At 57.2% G+C, this 19957-nt stretch overlaps 1 protein-coding gene across 6 annotated transcripts in view; it reads right to left on the bottom strand.

Annotated features, from left to right (window-relative positions):
• Positions 1–18137, bottom strand: part of GTF2IRD1 (GTF2I repeat domain containing 1) — a 95628-nt gene extending 77491 nt beyond the window's left edge. For 3 of the 6 annotated variants that reach the window (XM_074345949.1, XM_074345951.1, XM_074345953.1), the window contains exon 1: positions 17854–18137. The gene's annotated coding sequence lies outside the window, so the exon portion shown is untranslated. Of the gene's footprint in view, positions 1–14550; positions 14611–17853 lie in introns of all 6 variants that reach the window. The other 3 variants (XM_074345950.1, XM_074345954.1, XM_074345952.1) reach the window with 3 other exon arrangements.
• Between the last annotated feature and the right edge of the window lie 1820 nt (positions 18138–19957).

The following is a 19957-nucleotide window of genomic DNA, read 5'->3' as shown; positions in this document are numbered from 1 at the left end:
TTCCTGCCACTGAGACACAGGGTTTCTAGCAACGTTTTCCCTGCTCTTAAAAAGGGACAGAAACGAGGATATCCAGATGTTCTGAATGTGACATCTCCAACTAAGAGGACCAGGAGAGGAGCCAGCCCAGCAAGTGAGGCCAACATGCAGAGGCCAGCAGAGCAGACCTGAGGAAGAACCTGGACCCTCCTGACCGGGGTCTGCCCGCTCTGGGCTTCAGGCTGGATAATAAAAGCCCATGTTTTGTAAGCTGTTTCCAGTGGAGGTTTCTTATCCTGGCAGCTAAAAGCATCCTAGTAAGTCAATCTTTACCATTTGTTTTTGTCTCCTGGTCTATTTTATAACAGACTGACACACCCTTTCCAACATCCCATTTGGTGATCGACCCACAGCAAGAATCTAGGGTTCTGTAGCAGATGCTGTAGCTGGTCCGCTCAAGTCCCACTCTACCCTCTTCTCTCCTGCCACAGAGCAGGCATGGGCCGCCCAACCCCTTCCGCCTGCTGCCTGGTGGCCTGCAGTCCCTTTAGACCAGGATGACCAAAGCCACCGCCTGGAAAAGATGGAAAAGTCAGGGAACAGAAGGCACTGGTCTCTCTGAAACCCCTGAGCAGCTGCCCCAGGGCTGGGCTGCACACCTCCAGACTTCTCATTACAGGACAAAACAACCCCTCCCTTCTTAAGTCTCTGTTTATCAGGTTACTTGCAACTGAACACACTCCTAACGGAGACAGACCCCACGGTGTGCGTTTTCATCAAACTGAGATTCACTTCTGCATCCATGTTAGGACACAACTTTGTTTTACCGTCTTCTTACCCCACCTTACTATACAGTTTATGCGTCTCAAACACCGGCCAGACTCCGCTGTCAGGAGTCAGGACGGCACTCACGCTGGTGGACAGGCAGGGCCGGGCCGTGGTTAGACAGGAGGGTGGTGGGGGCTTTCTGGGGGGGGCTGGGAACGTTCTGGCCTTGAGCTGGGTAGTTTACCTGGGTGACTTGGTTTCTTTAAAAATTTACCAAGCTGTTGACTCATAATAAATAGCTCTTTTTTTCCTCTCAATAAAAACTTTTAAAAAGACAGGTTTGGGATCCCTAGTTACGAAGCAGACAAGAAAGTTGTCTTGACACGTCTCCAGAGGTTTAACCAAGTTCCCACCCTTTGACTCAGTTCTTTTATCAATTTACCCAGAGAAAATTACCCAAAACACAAAGACTTACATACAAAGGTGTTTCACCAAACCATGTCCTATGTGTAAAGACACATGCCACACACGAAAAAGGGAAACAACAGGCAACCCAAGTGCCCCACAGGCACCAGCGTCGTACAGACGATCGACCTCAAATACGGGCGGAAACGCTGGGGGTGGAGACTCCCGACATTTCATCTGATGGGCGGGATCCATGAGTGACCTTCTCCCCTCTATTACTCTGCGTTTTGTAAACGATCTAAGAGAAGAAGTATGACTTTTGCAATTTGGAAAGAATTAACAGAAACCTCCTTCTTTAAGAAAAAAAATGTAAGAATAACCAACCCACACGCTGCCCAACCCCCGGAGACAGGACAGCAGCCCAGGCTCAGGCAAAGGGCATCTTGCTGCTTCTTGGGAAAAGGAAGGAGGCCTCCTGCCTTCTAGGAGGAGAAGCTGGGGCCTGGCCATGGGAAGCCCTGGATTCTAGAAGGCAGGACTTGACCTCTCTCAGCTGGGGGAGGGGGTCATGAAGGTGGGCTGACTCTTCTCAGATTGAGCTAGGGCCTGAGCTCTGGGCATCAGGTCAACGAGGGGAACCCTCAAACCCAGGCTCCACCCCAGAGGAGATGGGGTGGGTGCCGCTGGCAGCACGAGGTGTCCAGGTTGCCCCCACGCCTGTCCCAGCAGGAGGGGAGGCCTGGCTCTGGTGGGCAGACAGCTCCCTGGGATCAGGTTTCCTCCCTGTTATTTAAAGCCTGTCTCCTGGTTCCTGGCAGCGGACGGGGTGGCCGCCGCCTGCGTGACCAGGATGAGAAATTGCAATCCCGACTCGGGCCCGCGTGCCTATGGCAACTGGCATCGTGGCCTTGGAGACTAATCTCTAGGCTGCCAGCCGGTAGGGGCCTCTCCCGGCAGGGCCGCTGCTCCCTGCAGAGGCCCTGGGCCGGGGATCGGGATCAGGCCCTCTCCCAGCTGAGGAGGGGGCATCTGGCCTTGCAGCAGCGCCCCAGCCAGGCTCAAAATGCACAAGTTCCCACGGCCACTGTCATACACTCCCAGCTCACAGTCACACATGTGGGGACATGGCCACATGCACACACCCCAAAACCATCCCACTTTGTTCCACAGAGCACTGGGACAGAGAGCAGGTGCTCCTGACCTGGAGAGTGTCCCAGGCTGGGAGGAGACGGGACGATTACAATAAAATAGACTCTTAGAAAAAAAGAGATTAAAACACACTGTGACACTTCTTGATTTGAGTGGCGGTTACATGGGCATATACACAGGTTAAAACTCATCACGCTGGACACTTAAGATGTATGCATTTTACTGTAAGTTAATAATACTTCTGCCAAAGACAAAAATACGTGACACACAGAAGTATGGGATGGTAGGTGGGAAAATCAGGGAAGGCTCCTTGGAGGAGATGGCACCCGGGCTGAGTCCAGGGTCACATCACGTGGGAGTGGGAGTTTGCAGGGGAGGAACACAGCCCGGAGAGCAGTACCCAGACATTGCTCATCTACAAGGGGGATGCCTGCCCTGCCCCCTGCAGCGCCCACCTCCTTGGAATAAAATGCTGAGCAAATACGCATTTGAAGGAGAGCCAAATTACCCGCTGCCCAGGAAACCCAACCACGAGTCAGGACCGCCCACGTGTCTCGGTGGAGCCTGAGCAGAGCGGTGGATGGGGTAGAGAACCGGCCTGGCTCTGTGTGGCTGGAACCGCCAAGTCAGGGCAGGAAGTGGTGGGCCAAGAGACGGGCGTGGCTGCTGGGGCCAGGTCCAGGACCTCAGAAGGTCACCATTTAGGGGATGGGAACCACCAATGGGTTTGAAGCAGGTATGTTTAGGGGGTCCTGGCAGGTGAACTATAGGGGACAGGACTGGAGATGGCAAACCAGTAGTTACCAAGCTTCCATAAGAGTCTCGGCCAGGGATAACCAGGTCTGAGGCAGATGGTGGCAGCAGGATGGAGAAGCTAGATTTGATCATCGAGAAGGGCAGAGCTTTGTGACTGAGTGGATGGGGGTGTTCCCAGGAGGCCCTTGGGGTGACATCTGGGTTTCTGGTTCCAATGATGGAGTGGATGATGGTGCCCCCAGCCCAGCAGGGAAGAGTGGGGAGGCTGGAAGAGAGGAGGCTGAGAGGCCAAGCCTGGGACCCTGAGGGTCACCTGTAACCCGTGGGTGATCAAGGGCTGAGGGCTTAATGGGGGGGTCTGGGCTAAAGGGACAAGAGCTGAGAGATATGAGCAAAGGCCCATCATGGATTAGAGGGGTCCAGGGAGAACACAGTGGGAGAAATCAGAGGGAAACTGAAGACAAAGGGGGAATCAGGGGAGGGGAGAAGAGTGGAGGTCAGAGGTCAGGAGGCTCGCCAAGGAACCCAGAGGAACAGAAGGACCAGGGCAACAAACTGGGTGGGCCCAGGGGAGGAGATGCAAAGGGCTGAGGAGTGGAAGAGGGTGGCAGATGTGGGGCCTGGGTGAGAAAGGAGGTAGAGGAGGGGTGGGAGGGCTTAAATGGGCTTCAATCTTCAGGATGAGAAAACCGGAACCAGTGGGATTGGATGGAGACATACAGTCTCACCACAGGGACCAGGCCTCCTGGGTCCTTCCAGATGGGCCCCTCTGAGTTCAGGACCCAGTCCTAAGAGCCCCAATGCCCAGGCTCTCTGTCACTCCAGGACAACGAAGAGCCCTGACCCCATGGCCATTTCATTCCATCGGGTGGGAAGGTGTGTGTATGCAGGACAGCAGAGGCTGGCACCCAATGCCAGCCGGGAGATGGACAGAGTCTCACCAGCCTCCCTAACAGGACGTGCATGCACGGGGGAAGGGATTTTGTTTTGTTCACGGCTGTCTCCCAGAACTACAGCAAGCAGGCAGTCTGCAATACTTGCTGGGTGGATGAACAAGTCACTAAAAGAAACCAAGTCTGAGAGTAAGGGAGATGCAAAAGGAAGCTCAGCCAATCTCCACCACCCTGCGCACCTATGGTCCCCCCCATGGCGCTCTCAACCTCATCACACCTACATCCAGCTGGCCTGAGTTCCCCTACTGCCCCGTCTGCCCCTCTCGGCATGAGGACGGGGGAGACGCCTGGGCTTTGGGGTCAACCGAAGCTGGAATCAGGTGTCTACCTAGCTATCACCAGCCTGTGACTTCCATCTGAGCAAAATGGTGCTACCAGTGACACAAGGACCACGTGTGAGATAACATGTGAAAAGTATCTGGCTCGGGGCTGGAGAGCCTACGGGCTCATTAAAGAAGTCACGATGATGGTGACAACTGCTTTGCACTGACATCACCTGCTGAGCGCTGCCTCCCCTGACATCACCCTGTCTCATCAACTCCAGGTCAGCTCACCCGGCTCTCCTGACTGGCGGCACAATGACACTTCTGTCCCCCTACGTGCTGGGGGACCGGATGAGAAATGCAGGCCTGGCACTCAGCTGGGCGTCAGGGGGCCCTGGCCGCCGGCCCTCCAGTCCTGGCTGCCCCTGGGCAGCTCACCTGCGTGGTGTGTAAATATGTCTTGGTTCTTAGGCATCTGCAGAGCTTGGGGCTGGGTGTCAGGAGGTGGTGGGAAGAAGCCAGCACTGGGGCAGCGCCAGCCCCTGGGGCGAGCGTGTCTCTTAAGAGCCTCTTCATCAGACGTAAACAGGCCTTCTCAGAAGGATGAGCGATGTGGAAGAGGAGCACCAGGCCCTTTCTTGTCGGGAAAAGGCTGGGCGGAAAAGAGCTAATCACTTGTGGGTGAGCTAATCCCGGTGCGGGCGCTGGCTCCCGGCCCCCACCCCAACTGGCAACCCGGCCCAGCCCTCCGGAGCCGGCATGCTCCCTCCCTCCCCCAGTTACTGGTTTCTACTCAACCTGGTGCCATGGGCTCGGAGCCACTAGGGGTGGGGGGCAAGGGTCCCAGGGAAGAACCTGGCTTCTAACTCCAGAGGTCACCCTGAAGTACAGCATGGAGCCTGGGCACCACCCCTCTCTGGACCTCAGTTCCCCCACCTGTAGGTTGGGAACTTGGGCTAGAAGTTCTCAGCCCCAGATGGAAGGACCACCACGACCGCTCCTCAGCGTCCACACCTGCCCCGATCTAGTCCAGAGCACTCATCACAGTCCCTCTCACACCCCTTCCTCATTTCTGGCCTGCCCACAGGCCCCACCCCGACCCAGATGCCCTCCGCCCCCTCATTTGTTCTTGCTCCTGTAAATCCCAACACCACACCCTCCAGGACCCTCTCCTCCTTCCCTCCCGATTCCAAGGGCTCCTCAGTCCCAGTCCTGGGCCCGCCCGCCCGCCTTGGCCTCGCACCCACCTGAGGGATGCTGTGGGACGCCAATTAATTGTGAGTGCGAGTATTTTCACTGCACCCGTGAAGACCCAGACCCAGCACTGGGGTGAATCAGGCCCAGTCCCTGCCCAGAGCTCCCAGGTAAGGAAAGAGAAGTCGAAGGTTATACATACATGTATATATTTTTAGGGGGGAGGTAATTAGGTTTATTTATTTATTTTTATCATCATTTTTTTAACAGAGGTAATGGGGATCTCGTGCATGCTAAGCACACACTCAACCACTGAGCTGTACCCTTCCCTGCGTCGAAGGTTATATAAATAGTGACCTACACATGAGAGGAGACCATCTCCATTCACATGTCCATTCACTAGGTCTTTGGCAGCTGCACCTGCCACCTGCCCTGTCCTCGTACTCTCTGTTCGCACATGCGCACACACGTCACGGCTGACACCTGCAGGTGCCCCAAGCCCCATTCATCCCTTTCATAAATATTAAAGTATTTCTTGCAAACCCACTGTGCTCTAGGCAAGGAACACCACCATACAGGGAAGAGGGGGCCACATGGTCTATCCTGGGGGTGGGGGGGGTGAATTCCCACCCTGCTGCAGGAGCAGGGGGTTGGTTCACATTAATAGCCAGGTCCCCAGGGGATGACACGCATTCTTTTGTGGCTGGACAGTCACAGGCCCACACAGGGGCACACCAATCACCCCTTCCCTGCTCACAGCTTTCACACATTATCACTTCTGAGGCCCCTGCACTCTGGGAGGGAGGCAGGACACAGACTGTCATCCGTCCTACGCTGTACAACCGAGGCCCAGCATGGAGGTGACCTGCCCACCATTACACAGCACTCTGGGACAGCGAGCACTCCAGGCCACCTTCCCGCTCTGCTCCCTGGCCCTCCTCTCCCGTGCACACTCAGGCTGGTGCACACACCCCATTTCCTTCTCCAAACGTATTGCCCCCACCTCGGCCCTCATTTTGGCAAGGTGAGCCTGGCTACCTCGATCCACCAGGGACAAGCCAGGCCTTGCCCAAAGCTCTGGCCAGGGGATTCAATAAAGTGACCCATGCCGGCTTTTCTCTCCCAACACCAGGACGGGGACCTGGAGGAGCCCAGCCCAGGCTACACCATCCCTTCCCTAGGGCCCAACCACTGCTGACAGGCAGCTCCCCACCAAAAGCCCACGGTCTCAGGTGCGTGCATGGGGCCAACTCTCGGGAGATCCGTGTAGTTGAGGATCTGCCATCTACTGGGGCTGTGTGACGCTGGGCAACCTGCTTCCTCTCTTTGGGTCTCAGTCTCCTCCCCCAGTAGAGGCATCCCTGACACTCTGCCCCTTCTTCCCTCACAGAGCAGTGGTGGGAGGTGAGAGCCAGGTCCCAACGGAGCCTTTTTATCCAAATCTCACCTTGGCCTTGGGCCTGGCTGAACCCCACTTTTTCAAGAAGCCTCAGTCACATTACAGCCATCAGCAGCCATATGTGACCACCCAGTGCTGTGCTGTTAGCATCCTTTCTTCATCTCCTGCTACAACCCTCCAAGCACATGGATGCTCAGAAAGGCTGAGTAACTTGCCCCGGTCACACAGCAGGAAGACTTAGGGGCCAGTTTCAAAGTAAAGTCTGCCAGAAGGAGCAACAAGCACCTGATTTCCCCCGACACACATTTCCCCTAAGCAGCCCCAAACACGGCTCACTGCCCAGTGACTCACGTGCAGATACTTGCAGAAAGGCTGAGCGGTTCTCCCATGGTTCATTATTTCAAACTATCTTTTCTGCCTCCCTCCAGAGAGCGAGGGGCTTCAGGACAGGGGCCAGGCCTCCTCTCTGGTGTTGTAGTGAGGCCCAAGGTGGGCTTCCTGGAGGCATCATAGGTCCTGACAACCAGAAGGGACCCCACAGACATGGAGATATCACTTTCTGAACCAAAAACAGGGCAGAGGTTGCTGGGAAGGGTCCTGCACTGCCAAGATTGTGGGCCTTCCAGGATGTTGGGGTGAGTTGTGGAGACAGCAAAAGAGAATTCTGGGAGCTGCCAGCCCTCCTTGTAGACCCCAGACTCTGGATCGCCCAGTCTGACCCCCATGAATGCAGCAGCAGGCTCTGAGCCAAGAAGACGGGAGCAAGGAGGCACTGGTTTCATGCCCCCAGCGAAACCCTGTCTGAAGCCTGGGATGAGAAAGTCACTCCTTCCAAAGTTCTGTCCCTGCAGAGGTGCACGTTGGCAGGGAGGGGTCTCGGTCTCCTGGCCCTCTAAGCCTTTCAGAAGGAAAACCTCATGGAGTCGACAAAGCTCTGAACTGACTCCCCAAGGTGGGCAGTAGGCACCTGGACAAAAACCAGCTCCAGCTCCATGCCACACCCACCTGCCCTCCATCCCCCATCCTCATGGAAGCCTCGACAGCTCTGGGCAGCACCATGAGGGTGGACGCAGCCCACATGGGCAGTGACTCATTATTACACCAGATAAATGTGGGGCCTGCATCACTGAGACTGGGCCCACCCGCCTAGGAGCGTCACCACCCAAGATATCCCACTTGCCCGCCTCCAGGGCTCTCTCCCTTAGGTGGTACTTCCAGCTCATCAGACCCATTCCACAGACCCCAAGGACTGCATCTACTGGGATTTACCTGGATATGTAATGAGGCTTGAGGGTTACCCCAGGTGATGCCATGGGCAGTCTGCACGTGAGTCACTGGGCAGAAATTGGTACCCCTTTCTCCTGCCTGGTCCCAGCAGCCATCAGCCTATACTCCATCAAACACTCAACAGCCACCTGCCTCCAAACAGAATCGACAGCCACTATGTCCTACTGCGGACTTTCCCCTCTCTTCATCTGGGGTGTTTCCAATGCCCTGATCACTCCCACATCCCTAAGGCCCCCATCCACCGCGGTCTGCTCCAGAACCTCCGTCAGCTGTTTTGCCTCAATGCGCCCACCCAGCCTCCCGGAACAGGCAGACCAGAGTGGCTGCAGGAGGGCAGGAAGCCCTGGACCAAGAGTCATGAGATGTGGCTTTCAGATCTTGATTCTTTTAACTCTGGGACCTTAACCAACTGTCTTCCCAGTCCTGGGCCTCAGTTTCCACATCTGAAAAGGAAAAGAGGTCAACATTTTCTGAGGCCCCTTCAGCTCTAAGAGTTCGGGGCACACCATCCAGGAGGCACAGGAGTAGGGGAGGGAGGAGGGTGCCCCTGCAGAAGCCCCGGGCCCCAGTCCTAAGCAGAAGTCACGTCAGCCATCCTGAAAGACAGACCCCACTGGCTGCCAGGAGGTGTGTGTATGTCTACTTAACGGGTCAGGATTTCTTTTGGAGGTGATGAAATGCTCTGAAATTAGACTTTGGCGAACACTGCACAACTTTGTGAATATACGAAAACACATTGAAGTGTACATTTGAAAGAATACAGTTTTCAAATTAAAAAAAAAAATCCACATGCTAGAGAGGAAAAAATAAAATCCTAAAGGTACCGCTGAGCCCCGACCCCAGGCTCCGAGGACCTACCCACCGGCTTTTCTTGTGCGGAATATGTAAACCCCTCTTTGCTGGTGCCTCTGTAGTCAGGTTTCCTATTACCTGGAGCCAAATGCACTCTTAACTGATGGACTCGTCCCTGTGCCACCAGCCGGGACCAGAGGGGGCTCTGCACACCGGGCAGGACTTGTCTGAGGCTGGTGGTCAGGATCCAGCTAAACGTCAAGTTACTGGACACAGTCACCGCCAGCAGCTTCCGGAACACCCCACAGACGTACACACACATGTATGTACATAAGTGTGTGTGTCTACATAGCCCAGGGGGCTAACTATTCTGAGGCTTCACACTTGTGCTCTCTCCACGCACACCAGCTGCCCTTCATGGAGGGGGAACTCCCCCAAACTGGGTTGCACCAGCCACAGGAAGACACGGTGCTCCCCCACCAACCACCACCATCACCCACCACCCTCTGGCTGCCTCTGGGGAGGATGGAGTTGAGCTGGTGAGACTTGGTATCGAAGGGTGGAAAAAGCCCCTTGACCTTCCAAGGCCCCGCCCCGATTGCCCCAACACCCAGCTTGCTTCTAATTCACTTAACAAGTTTGTCCTGGGTGCTCACTGTGCCAGGCAGGGAGCTGGGGGCAGGGATACGGACGGACAAGGCAGCACAGCCTTGACCCAAGAAAGGGCAACAGACAAGTTCAAGGGCAGCTGGAACACAGAATGTAGCGAGGGCTGTGCTGCAGGAGCAAAGGAGGGGCATCCAACACGGACGCAGGAGGGGGCATCAGGGAAGGCTTCCCGACAGAAGTGACATCCAAGCTGAGGCCTGCAACAATTGGCCCAATGAAATGGACAGGGAGCAGTAAAACGTGTTCGAAGGAGAAGCAAGATGGAACACAGTACATTCTAGAAAACGGTGAAGCGCATCACGGCTGGCACTGAAGCAGGCAGGGCCTGGCCATGCCCTGGCTGGGAGTGAGGCCATCTGATGAAGGTCTTCACCTGGACCCAACACAAGGCCCCAAGTTGGTCCCCATGGAAGGCCCTGCTACTTCTGGAGTGTCACTGCCTGTCTCTGGACCTTACTCACTCCGTTGCAACCCCCACCCCAGAGTGCCCACCCAGCCTTCTGAATCCCACCTGTCCTCCAGTCACCTCCTGCAGGCTGCCCCCACCGGGGAGTGTGTCTGTCTCCAGAATCCAGCCACAGGGCCCACACCCCTGGGTAACCCAGCACCAAGGCAGGGCCTGGCATCTCTGATGCCTGATCACCCGCTCCAAGGGTTTGAGAGGTCGATGGGCCAAGAGGACTAACTGCTTCTACCCCTGGGGTTTTCCTAGCTTGCAGAAACAAACTCAGACACGGCACAGCCCATGCTCCATGGGCAGAGGAGGTTAAGAGCACAGCAAGGAATGATGGCATCCAGGTCCCCTCTGGGCAGGCCTGGGGCTCTCCTAGGGCCAGCCTCTGGGACTGTCCTATGACAAGCTGAGAAAACACTCTTCACTGGGATGGGGACCAACTTCTCCCAAATGAAAACACGGATCCTTGCAAGAACCTTGCCAGGCAAGGAGAACCATGCTCCTTTGTTCACATGAGGCTCAGAAAGGTAAAGTTGCTTGCCTGAAGCCACACAGCAGGTCAGCGATAGAACTGGGACTGGAACCTCTGTCTGTCTGGCTTCAAAGGTCCTGATACTTTTCAGGGTCCCCTGCTGGGAAGTGGGAAACCCTGAGGCAGCCAAAGGAGCCAGCCCCCAAAAAGGGGCACTGGGCCTCCAACCCAGGGCAACCAAGAGCATCTCTCCTTTGGATGTGTTGAGAACAGTGTCTCAGTAGTACTGGCCCTGGGCAGGTGATGGACCAGGATCAGAGGGAGGATGTGGTTAGCCCACCCACTCAGAGGGCTGCACCCCCAGCTGAAAACCAGGGTACACACGGAGAACAGGGGCAACCAGCTCCTTCCCAAAGGGCCTACCTCTCCCGAGCTGGGCCTCTCTGCTGAAAGTCGCCACACCTGAAAAACCAGCTCCTGGATAAACATGAGACACCAGACAGGCCCAGTCACCAGACCCCCCTGGAGCCCGCCAGGACCACCTTGGAGCTGGGTGGGCGGGCGGGCAGGGGTCCTGTCTGTTCCAGGGAGCCAGGCAGAAGCACTCAGGGGCCCATCTGCACAGGGCTAGCCTGCCACTCCCTCCACTGAGTACAGCCAAAGGGTGGGACTCAGGGGTCCAGCCTTTGAAGACAAGGGGCCAAGGCGTGGAGGTAGGGAGGCTCATCAGGAAAAGTCAATTACTTCCTCACACAAAAAAACAAAGTTCAAACCCTCAAATTGGGAAGGGGAAGGGAAATAGCTTGGTGGTAGAGCACACGCTTAGCATGCACGAGGTCCTGGGTTCAATCCCCAGTACCTCCATCAAAAAAAAAAAAAAAAAAAAAAAAAAAAAAAAAAAGCCAAATCTCAAGACACTCATGCAGGCCATCCTGCTGTCACCCACAGTGCTCTCTTTCCTTAGGAAGTCACAACCTCTGGGGGACCCAGGAGCTCTTCTTGGGTCCCCCTTCACTCAGGCATGGCTGTTTGTGAGCCCACAAGGTGCGGCTCCTCTGTTTTCTATATGGTCAAACTGAGGCGCAGCCGACCAGGCAGCCATCCAAGCCACAGGCAGCAAGCAGGTGGCAGAGTGGGATCGGCCCGACCAGAAGATTCCGTGACCAACCGAAATCTCAGTGCTGCTCACACAACACTCAGGAGACTGGCCACAGCCAGCAGGGGATCTCAGATGTCTGTCACCCAATCTTTTACTTACAGCCCTCACAGGTAACTTGGAGGAAAGTGGCCCTACAGCAGCTCAGAGGGGGACACAGGGAGCGGGAGACCCAAATGTCCCTACTCCCTCCCCTTCGGGGGCCCCACGCTCTGTGGGAGCCCAGCGGCTCATATGACCCCAGCTGAGTCTTGCCCTGGCCCTGCAAACCAGATCCTCTGTTCTCCTGTTCACAGACGACCACACCAAAGCACAGAGACGTGGTAGCAATCACTTAAGGTCACACAGCCCCATTCTGTTTGACTCTAAATTATGTTCCTGACTGCCCTCCTTCCATATCCTTCCCAAAGAAGTCCTGTCCGTGTTTCAGGAAAACACGGAATTTCTACTTAAAGCTATACAGGTGCACAAGTGGAGACCAGGGCCTTACTGCTGAGGACCCCCAGACTCCCTGGGGAATGGGGCACACAGAGGTGGGTGAACACCACAGGGCAGACAGCTCCTGTCCCTCCAGGCCTGCCCCCTGCCTCTGGAGCATCCATTGTTCCGGAGCCCACTTGCGTGGCAGGCGAGGACTGCAGTCCTAAGGGCAGCCGCAGGCAGGTGTAATTTCATCAGGAGCTCGCCGTCTGTATTAGTCACCAGAAACGGAGGATGAAATTCCAGCTCTGCGGACAGAAGTGTGCAGCGATCCTGGCTCAGGGTCGGCTCTCAGTGGGGGTGGGGATGTGGTGTAGGCAGTGCCTTGGTGAATGTGAGGAAAGGTGCCCCCTCCTCTGGGTGGCCCTAAGCCAGAGAACAGCTCAGCAAACTGGCAGGCCTTGAATTTCTCCGCCAGGAGAGCAGCAGAGCTCTGTGACATATCCATGCAGGGGAATACTACTCAGCCACCAAAAGGAACCAGCTCCTGATGCTTCAACAAAGCACTGGGAGGAGTGAAAGAAGCTAGACTCAGGCTGCATACTGTGTGACTGTGTTTACACGATGCTCTGGAGGATGCAAGGCTATAGAGACAGAGAATGGGCCAGTGGTTGCCAGGGCCTGGGGGAGGGGCTGGCTGCATACAGGCCTGAGGGAACTTTGGCGGGGTTGGAACGTTCTGTCTTGATAGGGGCTCTGGTCATGTGAATGCATGTCTTGGTCGAGCTCTTTGGACGGCACATTTCAGACCCAGGCTTGTCACCAGACACTGTTTATCCTTCTACAATATATATATAATGCACAGAAGTGAGCCCTTCCTACATGCCAGCCTAAAGCTGGACACCAGAACCCGAGACCCTGCAGACCTGGTGCCTCCGTAAGTCTCACACCAGCTTGTGGAGTGACAGACAGAAGGATGGATGGCTGGACAGATACAGGCCCCTCCACATGGTAGTTCTGCCAAGGGCCAGAAAGCACACCTTGAGACACTACGAGACCCCACCAGCAGGAGGCCTGGCCCCACCTAAGCTTCCAGGAAAGGAATAGCCTGAAGGGTCTCCTCCAGCCACAGGCCAGAGGGAGACATGGTCCCAGCTGTCCCCAGCTCACAGCTGGCCCTCCTCCCCCAACCACATAACCTGACCGGGCACCTATGAGCTGCCCAGGACCCCAAGCCCTCCAGCTGGGACCTCTCACCTCTGGCTTCCCACCTCGTCTCCACTCCAGACCTGCACCAGGGTGACCCACATACACCCCCAGGGAGCCCTACCACAGCACCACCCTGGGGGTCAGGCAGGACAGGGGGCATCATCGCCACTTCACATATGAGCACATGGCCCAGACCAGGGTCCTAACGCGGATGGCAGGTGCTCAAAGATCCCCAGTTTGGGAAGCCCTGGTGTTCAGGGTCTTCTGTGCCACTGGTGTCCATAAGTCATATTATGAGATGTTGGGAGGAACAGGAAAGTTGCCGGGGACACCCTATCAGAGCCAAATTACGATCTGCAGTCCAAGATTTGCAGAGGGAGGCCTGAGCACTGGGAGGCTATTTCTCTGACGCTCCCTCTTCGAGGCTTGGAGATCTGGCCTCTGGGACCCCTGGCAGGGGAGGGTCCTTGCTGGGTTGTGCACAGGCTTGAGGGCTGCCCCTTTGGAGGGACGCCAGGTGAGTACAGTCCCATGGTTGCTGGGAATTACCACCTCGTTGCCATGCCATCTGAGGTAGGACCCCCCCAGCCCCTATGTTGCACTGAGGCCCCTGGAATGTTGCGGGAGGGCCCAAGGGCAGGAAGCGAACAGGGCCTTGTGGCCCATTCCCCTCCCCCCAAGCCAAATAGGAGATCTGGCCCCTTGGACCCCAGACTGGAGGAAGCCCAACAGAGGAAATTAGAATCAATGCTGTCCGATTCAAACTCGTTCCAGACTGAGTCCTGACCCCAACTCCTGGCCCCAGCCACACCCTGAGTCCCTCCCCAGCCCCCAACAGTCTCACTGCCCACAGGCTGCAGCTGGAGGGTTGCCAGATAAAACACAAGACCCCCCCAACTCAGTTCAGTCTGAACTTCAGGTAAACAAGTAAATTTTTAGTATAATTTATGTCCCCAGCACTGCATTATCTGAAATCCAAATTTAACTGGGTGTCCCTATTTTTATTGGCTAAATCCGGCAACCCGAAGCAAGTGGTCCTGAAGGAGGGAGACAGGTGGGCACACAAATAGCTCTGGGTCAGCCAGGCCCAGCTCGGGACCAAGAAGAAGGGGGTTTGGAATGAGGATTCTGCTCCCTGCCTGGCACCACCCCCTCACCAGTCACCCCAAGCCCACGTCTGGAGAAAGCTCAGCCTCACCCAGCTCATTCAGGAAACCGAACTCACCCCAAAAGTGGACAGGGCTCACCCCTTTGCTGCCATCAGTCATAACCCACCGCACTGAGTCTGAAATGACAAAATATCAACCGCAGTGACATGGTCCCAACCAGACATCCCTGCAAATGAGGAACCTGGGTGCCTAGTGAAGCCGGCTTCCCTGGAGACTCACCTGGACACCCCCACACCTACACCCGGAAGTCTCCATTGTCACCCTGTCACCATAGGGGTGACATTCTGCTGTCTCCGAAGCAGGCTTATCTCCTCCACTTCTCCCACATGAAACAGTCCTCCCCATGTTCCGCCCTTGCTTGTGAATCCCTGCCGGGAATTCCTTTCCAGTCTCCCCAAGGGTTCACATCTCACAGGACCCCAGCCTCCCAGGAGATCCTGAGCCCTGGGTCTCACTCTGCTCTCCAAGATCGGGGGATTAACCCTGCAGGTCTTGTTCTCAGTGCCCCCTGAGGCCCCATGGGGCTGGGGATACGCTCCTGGCCTGTGCCAAGGAACGTGGCTGTGTCCCTGGCAGCCGGGCATCATGGAGAGAGAGCCAGACAACTAAGAGAAGCCAGATGGAGGGCACTCGGGGAGCAAAGCCCCAGGCTCAGGTCTAGGGGAAGACACAGGCTGGGTAACGGGGAGAGGAGCCTCCTGGAGGATGGGAGGCAGGAATCTCAGGGAAAGACCCTGGGACTCCTACCATTGTGGGAGACCTGCCCCAGAGATGGGAATCTAGGAACAATAGGAGAGCGTCTGCTTAGCAATTTGGACCCTGGAGCAGGACTTCATTCACTCAGTACGTATTAGGGGACCAGCCCTCCCACCAGGGAATCAAAAGCAAGCCTCAGTCCCTGCCTTGTCCCCAGTGCAATTGGGACCTGTAACTCTTCAGTGAGATCAATGTTGGGACAGAGGAAGGACAGGATGTCATGGGGACACAAAGGTGGCACCTTGGCCAGTCTTGGGGATGTTCCTAGGACAGCTTCCAGCCTGAGGACATGACAGCCAGCTAAGCCCTGAAAGAGGAGGGGAAAAAGGCAAATTCAACAACCCCTATTCTCACATCCTAACCAGGTGGGAACACTCAAGGAAGCCCACACCCCCTCAGGTGGGAAGAACTTTTGAGGTAAGAGGAACAGCACATGGAAAGGCCATTCAGGAAAACTGCAAGCTAGGAGGTTTCAAAGAGTGGGCCCAGAAGGCAGTGGATGGACAGATGAGAGCCAGAGGACATGAACCAGAACCCGGAATGAGGATGGACCAGGAGATGTGCTCTGTGGTTCCAAGGTCATGCTTAGGACATGAGAGCCCCATGCAGTCACCACATCACCCTGAGATCCTTACTTGGAGTCTCCAACAACCAGGCCATTACCAAACAGGGGATGCCTTGGCTGCCGGAGACAAGGAGGCTGCAGGAACAGCTGCCTCGAGACCCCTATTATTACGTCTGCCTCTCAGACTATCTCCAAGCATCAAACACTGACAACTGGAACCGTGTCAGAAGGCTAGCCAGCTCTGGGAGACTGCCTTAAACGAACAGATGAAGCACGTTGCAAATAAATGACCCTTCCTCCAGCATCTAGAGAACAGTCTTCTTAAGTAGGTTAAGCATGTCCCTACAATGGTATCTTCAAGACCCAGTTTTGCAACCTTTCGCCCTGCATCCTCCCACATTTTAAATGAGCCAGCAACGATTGGCCGCAGAGTCCCAACTCTTCCTCGTTTCTTCCGCTGGGGTCCTCTGGGACCCTTTGAGTCAGAGCCACAACTTTCTAGGTCACCCTCAGAGCAGGGTACCGAATGGGGTGTGGTCTTAAGCTTCCCACATCCCAAAAGCAGGTTGAAGGTTCCGACATCCTGCCCCCTTGGTCGGCAGGTCTCTGCTCAGAAGAGGTCAGAGTCTACTTCCCCCACCCTGGGCCCCACTCCTGACGGCCACCTGACCGCCTCCTTCCTTGCTGTCCTTGCACCCAGCCCTCCCTGCCAGCAGCCACCAGCCTCCCAGACACCACCACCTCCCACTCCGAATAAATAATCAATGCCGATGCCCTTTCCCTTTGGAAATGACGCTGCTGAAATAAATGGGCTGCTCCCAGGCACCTCCCAAGCCCTGAGGCCCCAGGCCAGTACTGGGGAGCAGCAGATCTAGCAATGGGGCAACCAAACATGCAGAGGGAGATGATAGCCTGAGGCGTCAGGGCAGTTTAAGGCCACCCCTTCCTTCTGCTACAAGCAGTAAGAGAAGCCTCTGCAAATGCCCACTCCTCTAGAAGCTGTCCAGGCCTGCCCCAAACCCCACATCACCAGTACCGGACTCCTTGCAAGACCAGCGTCTCCCCTACATGCCCAGCAAGGAGACCCGGACATGCTAAGCTCCCTCACTTGGGCTATGATGGGGACACAGGTGCCTCCCACCCCAGTTCTAGTCCTGGGTGCCTGGGTCACAGGGCCAGAAGTCTACAGCTCAGCCCTCTCCCGCAATGTCAGGAGGGCGGAACTCTCAGCTGCACAGTTCCCCTGTCCTGGGCCCAGGCCATCGCCCCTCTCCCTGGCCACAGGCTGGGGCTGGGGAGCCCAAGAGAGCCGGGGAGCCCATCATTTCCAGAGATTCAGGATGGGGAGTGGGCATCCAGCACCCTGGGAAGCTTCAGGGGCCTCCCCACTCATCTGCAGGAACTCAAGAGACCACCCACAGGCATGACATCCCCAACTTGCTCCTCTGAAACCTCTGTGACCCCTCATGCCATCCTCTGAGTCTCCTTCCCCCGCCCCACTCCACCAGGGGCTCAGCTGCCACCACTCAGGCCAGCCCCCTCCCCAAGGACCCCCAACAGGAACCACTGTGCTGGAGCAGTACTAGCTGTGTTTAACTCAGCCTGTGAGTGGGGGGCACCGGCCAGGAGACGGCCAAGCCCAAAAAAGGCGGAGATGGGGGGGCTTGGTGGGCGGGGGCCATCGCCTTCCCAGCCCCCTCCGCTCCCACATTGGCGCCCGCTGCCTGGGCAGCACAACTGACCTCATTCGCCAACTGCAGCAGCCTGCGGGCGCCCGCTGCCCGCCCGGGGCGCCCCCCACCTCCGGAAAGGCCAGGAGGGGTGACAGCTCCCAGCTCCCACCCCCTCCCGGCAGGTGGGGGCAGCCGTCCCTCCCCTCCCCCGGCCCGAATTATAATCCCAGTCACGTGCCTCCCAAGGCACCCAAAAGCCGGACCCAGAATCTGTAACACCTTGAGGGGGAGGGGCGGGGGCCCCTGGGGTGGGAGGAGAGGGGAGAATGGCCCGGGCGCCCGCCCCCCGCAAAAGTTTCTCCTACCTTGGAGGATCCCCAAGCGCTCCTGCCAGCGGCGCCCCGGCCCCGGCCCGCGGCCAGGACTCAGCCTCCTGCCGCTGCCTCCTTAATTAATCCGGGAGAATGGGGGAAGGAGAGGCAGAGGGAGGCGCGGAGAGGCGGAGGGGGCGGGCGGGAGGAGAGCGGGGCGCGGGGCGGGGAGGGGGCCCGGCGGGGGCTCTCGGGCCGGCCGGGGGGCTGGCGCTCGGCGGCCCCCACCCCCGGCGCGGGCTGCGGCGGAGGGCGGGGCGCGGCGCGGGGAGCGGAGCCGAGAGCGGGAGCGCAGGGAGGCTCTTTGTTCTGTAATCCCAGTAAGATTGCCAGCCATTCGCCCCGGCCCTAATCCCAGCCCCGCGCAACACCACCCTCCATTGGCTGCCATTTACATACGGGATTAGCCCGCCCGGCCCGCCCCGCGCCCCGGCCTGGGCACCGCGGGGGGAGCGCCGCGCCCCCGCCCCGCGCCCCGAGCGCGCGCCGCCCCAGCTCCCGCCGCCAGGGGGGCCTGCGGGAGGGGCGGCCTCGGCGCCCCCTGGCTGCCTGCGACGCCCCTCCGCCTCCCCAGCGCTGGCCAGGGCGGATTAGAAAGCCATGGCTCGGTCAGGGAGACCCGGGCTCAGGAGCCCGGCCCGAGGGTCAAGGTCACTCAGCGGGCGCCGGGAGGATCCCCAGAGACGCCAGGGCCCAAAGTCACCGTAAGCCCGGCGTGCGCTGGGGAAACTGAAGTGGGGCGGCTGGTCATCCCGACCGTGACCAGGTTATTTCCCAGTGGCTTGGCCCAGGTGCCTCTTTCAGCCTTTGTCCCCTGGGATAGGAAGGAAGGCAGTGACATGCAGATCCAATTGGACACGCCAGGTCCCATCTTGTCTGGGTAGCCCTGCTTCTGATCCCCCGACCTAGGCTTTTGCCACCCCCTTGCCCAACCATTCCTGCGGTTCTACGTAATCAGGAGCACGCTTCCCAGCCTCTCCAAAGCCGCGCATCTTAATTCATCACAAGGTGGTTCACCACAGTGCCCTGAGCCTTGTGCTGGGCCCTTGCTATGCTGGACACAGTGGGCAGGTTCACAGACCAGGCAAGCACCAAGCCCAGGGAGCTCCTGGCCTAGATGGAGAGAGCCAGACTGAGAATCTACTGGGTCCTAGCAAAGCCCACTGGGGTCCTGCTGGCCAAGTGCACAATGGGCACTTGGTAAAGGCTAACCTTGGCTGGCCAGGTCTTCCCCCCTCCCCCATCCGGCAAGCCCACCAGACTGAGAGCTCCTCCCTGGCAGGCCATGTCCACAGTGCCCAGCCCAAGGTCAAGCCCCGAGGGGCCTTTGTGCCCACTAAAGGCCTTGCCCAGAGAGGGCATTAGCCAGAGCATGGATTGGGAGTGAGGCCACTGACACTCCCTCCATCCCATGCTGCCCCTGCCTTCTTGGGGATAACTCTTCATCCCCCTTGTCACCAGGAGGCTTAGAGACACCTTGAAATACCCCATTTTGGGGTCCCTATCAGAACCACATCCCCACCCACCTTCTTCTGGCCCTAATGTAGCAAACTAAGGGGAAGAGCCAGGGTCTGGAACCTGACTGTGTGGATTCAAACCCTCACTCTTCCTCTTACTACTGTGTAAGAGGTGGGCAAGGTGGTTCATCCCACAGAGCCTCCATTTCTCCCTCCTGCAGCCTCAGTCCACCACAAAATGGCTCCGCTGAGTAACAGTGAGGATGAGTGCTGCTCTTTAAGCGTCGACTAGGCATGCTACATATACAATCACTGTTCCTTACACAAAACCTGCAAGGGCAGTCCTACTGGCCTCATTTTATAATGAGGCAAAGTGACTTGCTTAAGGACATACAGCATGTGAGTGGCACTGCTGGGACCGACTCCATAGCCCTGGTTCTGCCCACTGACTCAAGTTCCCTCCATTACATCTGCACAGGTACCTGAGGTTTGGGGGTTACTCATGGCCTCAGTGGGCCCAGCTGGGGGAAGCTTAACCCAGGAAGGGCTAGCTAGGCTGTTGGTTTCTAGGCAGAATACTTCCCAGACCCCAAATCCAAGGGCAGAGTGCCAGAAATCTCTGGACCCTAGGGCCTGGTATG

This window comes from Camelus bactrianus, chromosome 18 (genome assembly GCF_048773025.1).
Source record: "Camelus bactrianus isolate YW-2024 breed Bactrian camel chromosome 18, ASM4877302v1, whole genome shotgun sequence".
In the NCBI taxonomy this organism is placed as follows: Eukaryota; Metazoa; Chordata; class Mammalia; order Artiodactyla; family Camelidae; genus Camelus; species Camelus bactrianus.
Note: the sequence above shows the minus strand (reverse complement) of the source record. Positions and strands in the feature narration are given on the sequence as shown.